This window comes from Podarcis pityusensis (assembly GCF_964106645.2).
Source record: "Podarcis pityusensis genome assembly, chromosome: 6".
NCBI lineage: Eukaryota > Metazoa > Chordata > Lepidosauria > Squamata > Lacertidae > Podarcis > Podarcis pityusensis.
This window is the reverse complement of record NC_138030.1, coordinates 94,159,492-94,169,415: the sequence shown is the minus strand read 5'-3', so window position 1 is coordinate 94,169,415 and position 9,924 is coordinate 94,159,492. Positions and strand designations below refer to the sequence as shown.

Below are 9,924 nucleotides of genomic sequence, written 5' to 3'. Positions count from 1 at the left end.
CCCCCCCGTCCGGTGCGAGGCTCCCGGGCCAATCAGGGCCGCGCAGAGAGCCCGAGCGAGGACCCCATTGGCCGCGAGAGCCGCATCCCTCAAAGCGAGGCGGGCGGCGGCGGAGGGAGGCCGGCAGCCTTGGGCTCTGGGAAGCACTTTCCGCGAGGGAGCCGGCAGGTGAGGCGCTCCGAGGTGGCGTCGGCGGCTTCGGCGGCGTCCAGGAAGAGCCGCGGCCGCGCTCAGAGCCCCAGCATGGGCGGGGGGGCGGCGGCGCGCCGCGGGGCCGGGGCTTGCCGCTTGCCGGGCGCCTTCTCCTCCCCGAGTCGGGGGCCCCTTCTTCCTCCCCCGCGGAGCCCGAAGGGCAGCAGCAGGTAGGGAGCCAAGGAAGGAAGGCAGGCAGGCAGGCAGGCAGGCAGGCGCCGGCTGCCCCGCCACTCCGCCCCAGCTCCGCCGTCCCCGCCCGCCCGCCCGCCCGCCTCTCCCGCTCTCCGCCGGAGGCAACCCCGACGCTCCGCGGGAGCCGCGCCGCCCGGGATGCGGACGGGCAGCGCCCGCGCGGCGGCCCGGCGGAGCCTGCGCCGGCCAGGACCTCGCGGGGCAGCTGCCCAGGGCCGCCGTCGATGCCTCCGCCCGTCGCGCCGAACTTCTCCCGGAAGGCCGTGAGGAGGAGGAGGAGGAGAGCCAGGCGGCGGCGGCGCCGGGATCCCGCGCTCGGCGGCCTCTCTGGATTGCGCCGTGGAGTTGCGCCTCTCCGCCGCCTTCCGCGCCGTCCCTCCAGCGCTGCGGGGTAAGTCTCCAAAGTTCCTGCGAACTCTCCTTCGCCGGGGCTGCGCGGGCTGGGTCCGGCGGGGGGCAAAGAGGGCACGGGGGCGGGGGGCACCTAATGCGCGGGACCGAGGAAGCGACCTGGGCACCGTCGGGGCGGGCAGCGTGGGGTGCCTAGGGATGGCGCACCTGTCTGTCTTGGAGTCCCAGGGATGGTGCCCCCAGCAAGGGGGGGGGGCAGCTGGCAGGGCTCTTGCGCAGCAGCACCTGCGTGGTCCGAGTGCTCCCGGAGAGGCTGGGGATCCGGCCGTGGTAGGGATCGGGCCGCAGTTGGCTGCGGAGGATGGGGGACATGCCGGCGGATCGAGTCCACGGTTAATTGCCGCTCCCGGTTAGCTGGCACCCATCCCCAGCCAGGTCTGTGTCTGCAGGGCATGTTTTCCATTGGAGGTGGGGGTGGAAGCAGGCAGGGAATCTGTGTGTTGGGGGGGGTATCCACCCCAGCCCCATTCTAAGATTGATTCCTATTTGCCATAGGGAAGAAAGAAGGTGCAAGCACTTAGTTTCGCATGGAGCTCAGAGTCAGATGTGAAGGCTCAGTCGTGGCACCTGTAATCATGAGCTACCGAATGTCCATTACCAGGCCAGGTAGCTGCAGCCTCCATCTTCCCCCCCTGGGATGATGGGTTAGGACCTGTCAGGACCTGAGGGTGGGGCATGCTTCCAGGTGAATCTTGAGCCCTAGCATCTTCGGTTGTGGTGAGGGTTTTGGCCATTTTTATAGCTCCCAAACAAATTGTAATGGAAGTTTGGCCAAATGAAATTAACTTTTTCCCCCCTCCCGGAAGGGGCAGTGGCAGAAAGGTTGGTTGTTAGCCCTTGAACATGTGGCAACATGCAATTCATGAGTTCTACATTCTAAGTTTCAGGGCTGCTAATTCCATCTCCTTCCCCAGTATTAAGATACCATGTAAATCAGCCCTTCCCAATTCAGTTCAGAAGACAGAATCTTCCTTCCCCATCAGCTCACCCACCCTGCAGTGCTCTTTGCTGACAAAATAGGATCCACCGAAATATCTGCTTTCAGTTAGAATAAGAAATCTCCCCTTCTTGTCTGCTAAGGAAGTAAAACCACTTGGATTCTACAGATTTAACCATCTTTTGTATCCCTCCTCCACCATGCCAAAAGATCAGATGCCCTGTTCTGAGGAAATCCTGGGTCTAATCTCAGTAGATACCCCTCTGTCCTGAGAACAGCCACCTCCTGAAAACCACAGTTGTGGAGACCATCGATAACAATTCATTCTGCAGGCTAGCAGTGAGCATAGTTGATAAGCAAGTTGGATGAAATGTATATATTTTATTGCCCATACTAAATTTACATCCAACATTGCACATTAGCCCTCTCTGGTTGTCGGCAGAGAATAAGAGAGCAATAAAGTCGCCACGCTTGATGTTAAAATTCTGAACATGGGAGGGTTTTTTCTTGTTTTAAATCAGTTGTTTTGTGTCTGTTTAAAAAGAAGCTCAAGTTGTTGGCATGGCAATGTGAATACAAGCTTTGTGGGTTACAGGGAAATATCCGTTTTAAAGTGGATATTCATATGGTGTTTGGCAGGGCTTGCCGCTGGACTCCATGTAAGTTCCTTTCTTAATTGGTTTGCTCAGTACCAGATCAGCAGCTCTTATTTCATGTAATGTAAGGATCATTTCACACATTATGTAGACTAGGCATACCTGGGCTTGCCACCAAGTGTAGACTTAATAAGAAGAGAAGGCTAATAACCGTTCCCTGATGAGAGACGATATAAATACTTGACAGCACACCAAGAACATCTTAGGTGTATATCTAAAAATGTGTGAAGTGGTCACATTTTGTTAAACCCAGAGCCCTGGTGTTCGCTTAATAGGGAGGTGGCTTGCATCCTTCTACTTTCGGAGGGGATAAATGTAAAATGAGAGTAAAGTACACATAATGACATGGGTTTAGTCGGCTCCAGTGGGCATTTTCAATTAATTCATTAGGCTATTGTTAAGCATAAGTGCTTGCCGTGGTGTGGAGTGGTTGTTTTGCCTCCCTTCAGACCAGGCATTCTGTTAAGTATGAGCTTAATGGAACGAGGAGAGGTGGGTGGCTGTAAAGCTCTCCTGTGCTGTTGCCGGTGGAGGGAGGGCAAAGAGTTCAAATACCCTGGTAGCCAGGATCTCCCAAAGCAAGGGCTCTGACGCCCCCGTAGCTGAGAAGTGGGAGGAGAGAAGATGGCAGATGATGTCAGGGAGGAATTTTGGCTGCCTGCTTCTTTCCCTAGCCGAAAGTATGTGAGAGGGGCAGACAGTGCAGTAAGTCTTGTTCTTGTTTTGTCTCCCCCCCCCCCCCGAGCTTTTGAACATTCATGAGCTATAAGGCAGATATTCAACAGGTGATGTTTTTCAGCATGGAGATGCAGGTGGAGGTGTTGAACTTCGGTCTATTGTGTATCTAGAGTTAAAGGCAAAGAGTGGGGTGGGGAAAACAATATGCGATGGAAACCAGATATTAAACCAGTTCTGCGTGTTATCAGGTTAGGGGTGTTTAATGCCAGGGTTCATATAGGCACAAACTTTCAGCAAGGATTTCGGTTTACCTTTTTGGTGAAATAAATGGTATCCCTTGTTTATAGGTATTGCAGGTGTTGGCGAATCCCTCTAAATAACTGAAGCAATGAGAGAAATGGGTACACACCCCAATTCTGCCACGACCAAATCAGTTGTTTAATTCTTCCCTGTTCCTTAATAGCAAGGGTGTGTGTGTGTGTTGGTTTGTGTTTTTTGTTTTGTTTTTTTCTAGTTTATATTATGCATTTTGTGTATTTATCTTGTATTTGTATGCTGTAAACCTCCCTGAGATCTACGGGTGAAGGACAGTATACAAATTTAATAAATAAAATAAAATAAAAAATAACTGGCCACTTTGCAGTTGAGGATGGATGACCTACGGCTTGTAACAGTGCAGCATATGTGATTATTCATCACACACACTTTGTGTGTGCAGTAGAGTAAAGCTGACCACTCTCTCATGGTTTTCTCTGCTTCCATGATGGCTTTGGAGACGGTGTAACATTTACAGACAGTAATAAAGCCTGCCAGTTTGACAGAGAATTCCTTATACGTTGTTGAATCTGGTCTTGTGCCCCAAAAGCATTGATTTATCTGAGGGTAGGTGCCCTCTTTCCCCAAACTGCACAGGCCTGTGGTCTTTGCAATGTTGTGTGATGCACCCCTTCTTTTTCAATTACCCATCCTCAAACACAGATATTCCCCCTCTGGCTCTTTCTCTTGTACAGTTTCTGACTGCTGTTCCTCACATTCTGGCTTGAAAACTGCTGGCTGATCCAGCACATGGGACAAATGTCTCATCTGCCAAATAGATGGACTGGGGCCTGGTGTTACCATCAGTTGGACTTGTTTGGTTCCAAGGGCCACATTTGACCTCGGTGCAACAAAGAAAGCTAATTTTTGACCTTGGTGCAACAAGGAAAGCTAATTCTCAGGATAGTTGCAAGAGCATGCAAACTGCACAGACCTCTATCACAGCGTTAGAAGCAAGAGGAGGAGCACCCCCATACCTTGATAACCTTGTAGAACGGAGAGCCCTGGGTGGAAAGGCTCCTCTCATCCTTGCATGACATTCAGCACCTGCCAAAATTCCTATTTCCCCATAGTTATTCATTCCCATACAAATTCTCGTTCTGCTGCATCTCTGATTGGTTCACTGGTCCTTTACAATGGCAGCCTCTGTTGGGGCGTTGGCTATTCTGACACAGTCTTGCATTGGCCCTGATTGGACGATTCAGGCACCCCAGATGTGTAAATGCAACAGATGCCTACAAAGAAAGGCTGCTTGCTGTATCTCCAATAGGGAGAGATGCATATATTTAATGGGGGCTCTTGCAAAAACAGTGGTGCACTGAAGGATGGACCTTCTTACACACTCCAGAAATATTTTCCCCAAGATATAAGCGTATAGCATGCATTCAGTTTGAATTGAGAAACAAATAGTTATCAGTTATCTGTACTCTATGAAAAAGTGCACCAATTGTTCCCTGGCAGTTTATGGCTTAGGTCTGCTGAATTACTACACCAAAGTGTGCTTACTCTTCTCTAGGTACAGGGACCAGATGGATGCCATTTTTGGATTTCAAGAGGTGGGGAGCCACATTCAGCAAGATCCAAAGGCTTTGTTTTGGATACATTCAAAGATGAACTGCTTAGTCAGTATATAGGACCATTTAATTCATTATAGCAATTGTGACTTAACGGGTAGATGAGAGATATAGGTGATTGTGGTCTGAAGCATCAGGGTGGGGTAGGGTCTGCCCACACCTTCAGTGGTACCTCTGGCAAAATGTAGTGTGTGCACATGTCTCTTTTTGTAAGCATCAGTCTCTTGTCAGTCTTAAATAGTCTGGGCTTCTCAGCTGTGAAAGGTGCAATCTGGATAATAATAGTACAAGGGTGTCTAAAAGTCATAATCAGGTTGACAATGACAGCCCCAAATGTCAATAATAATAATATGCTGCTGCTAGATTGTTACACACACACACACATTGTATTACAGATTTGGAGCTCAAGCCACGTGGAAATTCTACTGCACAGTTCTCATCGAACAGAATGGGAGCAATGCAAAGTAATTCTCACTCAGGACAATGGAGCTTGTGCAGGAGAACTCCCTTGTGGATTGGTGCTTCCATCGCATGAACACCGGAAAAATGGACAGTGTTAAAGAGGAGCTTAAATGTGCAGATCATTAAAATACTGGCCTACAGACCTGGCTGTTCATATTGCACTCCCTTCCACCTCCCAGTCAAATTACGCATCAAGAGAACTCGGGTTCTGCAATTAATAGAAATGATATTAATCAGTCAGATGTACAGTAAGTGCATCTGCCAATTTTACATGGGACCGTTTTATTTATGCTTTGTTTTGAATCCCCTATCTTTGACACCTTCCAGCAAAGAGCACAAAGGGGTAGAAATCTATGTAGAATCTGGATAGTCAAGCGTTCTACAGTTGGAATGTAATTATGAACTTAAGTAGCCCCTTCACCTTGAACCCTGGAGCTTTTTAAGGCTCTCCTAGGGGTGCAGACCTTGGGCCTGTGGGCCACAGGTGAACTTCCAGGCCAACTCTTGGGAGTCCCTCCAGGCCATGCCCACCCCCCCGCCCCACCCAGCTATGATCCTCACCAATTTGGTTCAGCCACCCTCCCCAAGTGCTTTTGCTTGGCTAAATTTGTGTCTTTGAACTGTGATGACAACATGCCTCATTTGCCAGGATGGAGTTACCTGTTCATAGGGTCTCATGGCAACATATGAAGCTGCCTTGAACAATCAGTCCTTTTAGCTCAGTATTGTCTATTGTGTCTGGCCCAGTATACCTGAAGGAGCATCTCCACCCCCATCGTTCTGCCTGGATATTGAGATCCAGCACTGAGGGCCTTCTGGCAGTTCCCTCACTGCAAGAAGCGAATTTAGAGGGAACCAGGCAGAGGGCCTTCTTGGTAGTGGCGCCCACCCTGTGGAACGCCCTCCCATCAGATGTCAAAGAAATAAACAACTATTAGACTTTAGAAGACATCTGAAGGCAGACCTGTTTAGGGAAGCTTTTAATACTGGATGAATCTTTGCATTTTAATATTGTGTTGGAAGCCACCCAGAGTGGCTGGGGAAACCTAGCCAGATAGGCGGGGTATAAATAATATATAATATCTCCAGGCAGATGCTCCGCCACTGAACTAAGACCCTTCCTCAAAAGGACCTCTACAGAAACACCTGGTTTTCGTACAGCTGGAATGTTATATTTCTTGCTGTGTCCACAGTTTGGCCTGGCCCAACACTTGTCTATGCCCCTCCAGGACGTTATCCATGAGGGAATGTCACCCTCAGGCTAAAAAAAGGTTTTCTGGCCTTGTTGTAGACTTAAAAAAATAAATGCAAGTGTGAGGATAAGTAATTGGATTTTCTGCTAATCAACATTCAATTTTTGGAGAATTCATATTGTGGGTCATTCACTAGATAGTGAACAAAGCTTGTGAGATAATGCAGGTGGCAAACAACTCTGTTTATTGCATTAGTTTATTCAGCTGGGACAGGAGAAATCATATAAAAGTTTAGCTTTGAGGCAGACAAAACAGAGACTCCCTACAAACTGTAGTTGTTCTGTAATATAGGATGCCAACAATGGGATCATGTGCTCCCTGCCTCCCCCTCTAGAGTAAATCCCCTCTATTCTCCACCTGTTTGCACTGTCTGTTTTTTCTCATCCTATGTGCACCATGGACATGCTTTTAAATAGCCCCTAGTCTCTGGTGCTCATCTTTGGAAAACCACACTTGGCCCCAATTTTCTCCCTTTTAGGGAGTGCCTTCTTAACATTTTGTTAGGGTAAGTTGCTAGCGTTGTGTTGTTCTCCAGGGTTCTGCTGTGGGGTCTCTATATCTGCAAGTGGGTTGGGGGTCACTGAGTTGACTAGAAATAGTGGTGCTCTTCAGGAATCACATGGGGTCTCAAGACAGAAAGAAGAACAAAAGTGTTCTCCTTTGCTTTCTCCAAAAGGAACCCCTTCCCAGATGAGAGGGAGCAAGAAGGATGTGGCGGGAAACTCTGGTTCAAATGTTTGCTTGCACCATCTCTCTTGCAGGATTGTGCATAGATAAAATAGCAGGCAGGGAAACCACTCGTTTATTTATTCATTCCATTTATACCCTCCCTTTTCTCCAAGGAGATCAAGGCAGTGGACATTGTTCTCCTTGCGCCACTTTCCTCACAACAACCATGTGAGGTTGGGTAGCTGGAGGGACCATGATCATCCAGTGAGCTTCATGGCTGAGCGGGGATGTGAACCTCGGTCAGTCACACTTGACTCTCCCACCTGAAATCCTTAGAAGAAGGGAGTTTAGGAATACTTACCATGAATGCTTAGGGTGTTGGTGTAACTGCATGTGCTCAGGTGCTGGATTTAATGCGTTGGCATTAGAAGTGCATGCTACTCTGTTGGCAGGGAAGAGGCAAGGCCCAGCATTATTCCCTCGCGCTCAGGCTGCTGGTATTTAAATGAACTGGCATTTTTCTTTCGGAAGAGGCAGCTCGGAAAGGCTCCATCGCCTTCAAAACAAGATGTTTACGGAGCATTGCCAGAGGGCAAAATAAATGAGTTTCCTGCGTCATCCAACTCCTTCCTATCCTCTCTCAGGAGGGACCAGTAATTCGCTGTGGAGCTTTCCATCCCCTTGGGGGAGGTGTCAGGAGGCCCGCTGCTCCCAGGCACGCAAACAAGAGCCACGGCAAGGCCAGGGGAGTTCAGGGTTCCCTGGGCTTTCTAGGATGAGACGCTGCTCCTCAGTTCATCCTTGGCATGATGAGTGCATGCGTATAACCTCTCTCTCTCTCTCTCTCTCTCTCTCTCTCTCTCTCTCTCTCTGTCTCTCCACACCCCACCACTTTCCCTCTCTTTTGGAAAGACAGCATATCTCTGTGGCCCACTGTGTCCCTAAAGCTGTGTTTACATTACTGCTTGCCCAGGCTGCAGCACACTCCCATTGCTGACGTGTGAAACTGCACACGCAGACATTATCCATCAGCATCCTGTAGCTTCTTGAGAAATACTCCTGTTTGATGTGCTCAACCACCTTCCACCAGTTAGAAAATGGAAGCCACAGCTAAGGGCTGGTCCACACTTCTGCTTGTCTCTTGCTTAGAAAGTATGGGTCTGAGCAAGTTTTTCACTTGACCCACTCCTTCGCGATAGATTGGAACAAACTTATTTTCTTTTTTCAATTTACACCTTTTTTGGATTATATTTTACATGCATTCATCATTTTGCCATAATCTTATATGGACTTCCCAACCTATCCTTCACTGACATCCCCTTTCACCTTCCTTATTTTGCTACATCTCTTTTCCTTTACCCTCCTTCTTCATCCCTTCCCATCACTTACCTCGTCCTGTCTACTGCTGGTCATAGGCTCATCCTACTTGCGAGTTCACCTTCATGCTGTCTTCCTTTAAATATTCTTCAAGGCATTCCCACTCGCTTCTAGATTGGAAGAACTAGAACTTCAGTCCGGGGAAAACTTGGATGGCCATTTGCTCTGATTGAGTGCTAAGGAGCGGTTTTCCATGGGGGGAAGTAGCGGGACAAGAGGAAGCATGGAAAGCCATTAGTTGAGTGGTGTACATTTTAGGCAGCCATTGCGCATTGGCAGAGTGCAGCTTCAGCGAACTGAATTTTGATTCAGGGAAATGAGAGGTAATGGGCATCAGGGAAAGACATCTCTGCCCCCTCCTTCTTGTCTGTTGAGCAACGTAAGATTGCAGTGGTGTAGGGAACGACCTTCCCAGCTTTTCAAGCTACACATGTGTATCACATCTTCAGTCTCAAGAGCGGGGGGCAGAACTTCTCTGTCATGTGCAGCCCAATGTTATGCATGTTTCCCCCAAAGTAAGTTCTGCTGGTTTGGTTTGCACATTAAGGTCAACGAGGGTGGACTTTGGCAATCTCTCTTAATATGGCACCCTATGTGAGGCCAAAAATGCATATTTCAATTTTTTACCCCCTTAGCTCAGCATCCTGTGGGGGGAACCTCACGCACCACCACCCTAGATCCAGCGCTGATGGTGGGGCTCACTGGGGCGCTGGGTAAACGTGCTGACTTCCAGAAAGAAGACTGGAACTGTTTTGCTGCTTCCCAGTTTAGCTCAGCAGTGTGTGTTATCCAAAGATGGAAGCTACAGATTGTGTTTAACGATGACAGAGTTTAACTGCAATCTTGAGGTTCAGATGACACACAAAGCCAAACCTTGGCTTAGCTAGAAGAATCTTCAGTCTCCTCCCTGACGAATATGTTCATTCACACTAAACCACAGTTTGACTTGATGAATGCAGCCACTGAGCTCTGTGGAACTTATCATCACAAAAGTGTTCATAGCCTCCCAGCAATCCTGCAATGTCGATTCCTGCAGTGCTGTTCCTGTTCTACAACGAGGAACTGAGGCTGGAGAAAATGTGGCCAGGTGTGAAAAAGGACAGGCTCTGTCTTGATACTTGCATAGAAGACATAATTTCAGCAGGTATAGCTTACACGGCAAAATGCACTTTCTGGAATTCCCTTTTACACAAGTATTAGGCTGA

At 48.9% G+C, this 9,924-nt stretch overlaps 1 protein-coding gene across 2 annotated transcripts in view; it reads left to right on the top strand.

The window, feature by feature from the left end:
* Positions 1-576: 576 nt before the first annotated feature.
* Positions 577-9,924, top strand: part of BRINP2 (BMP/retinoic acid inducible neural specific 2) — an 84,825-nt gene continuing 75,477 nt past the window's right edge. The window contains exon 1 of one of the 2 annotated variants that reach the window (XM_081012129.1): positions 577-778. The gene's annotated coding sequence lies outside the window, so the exon portion shown is untranslated. Of the gene's footprint in view, positions 779-3,078; positions 3,097-9,924 lie in introns of those variants that run through there. The other variant, XM_081012130.1, reaches the window with a different exon arrangement.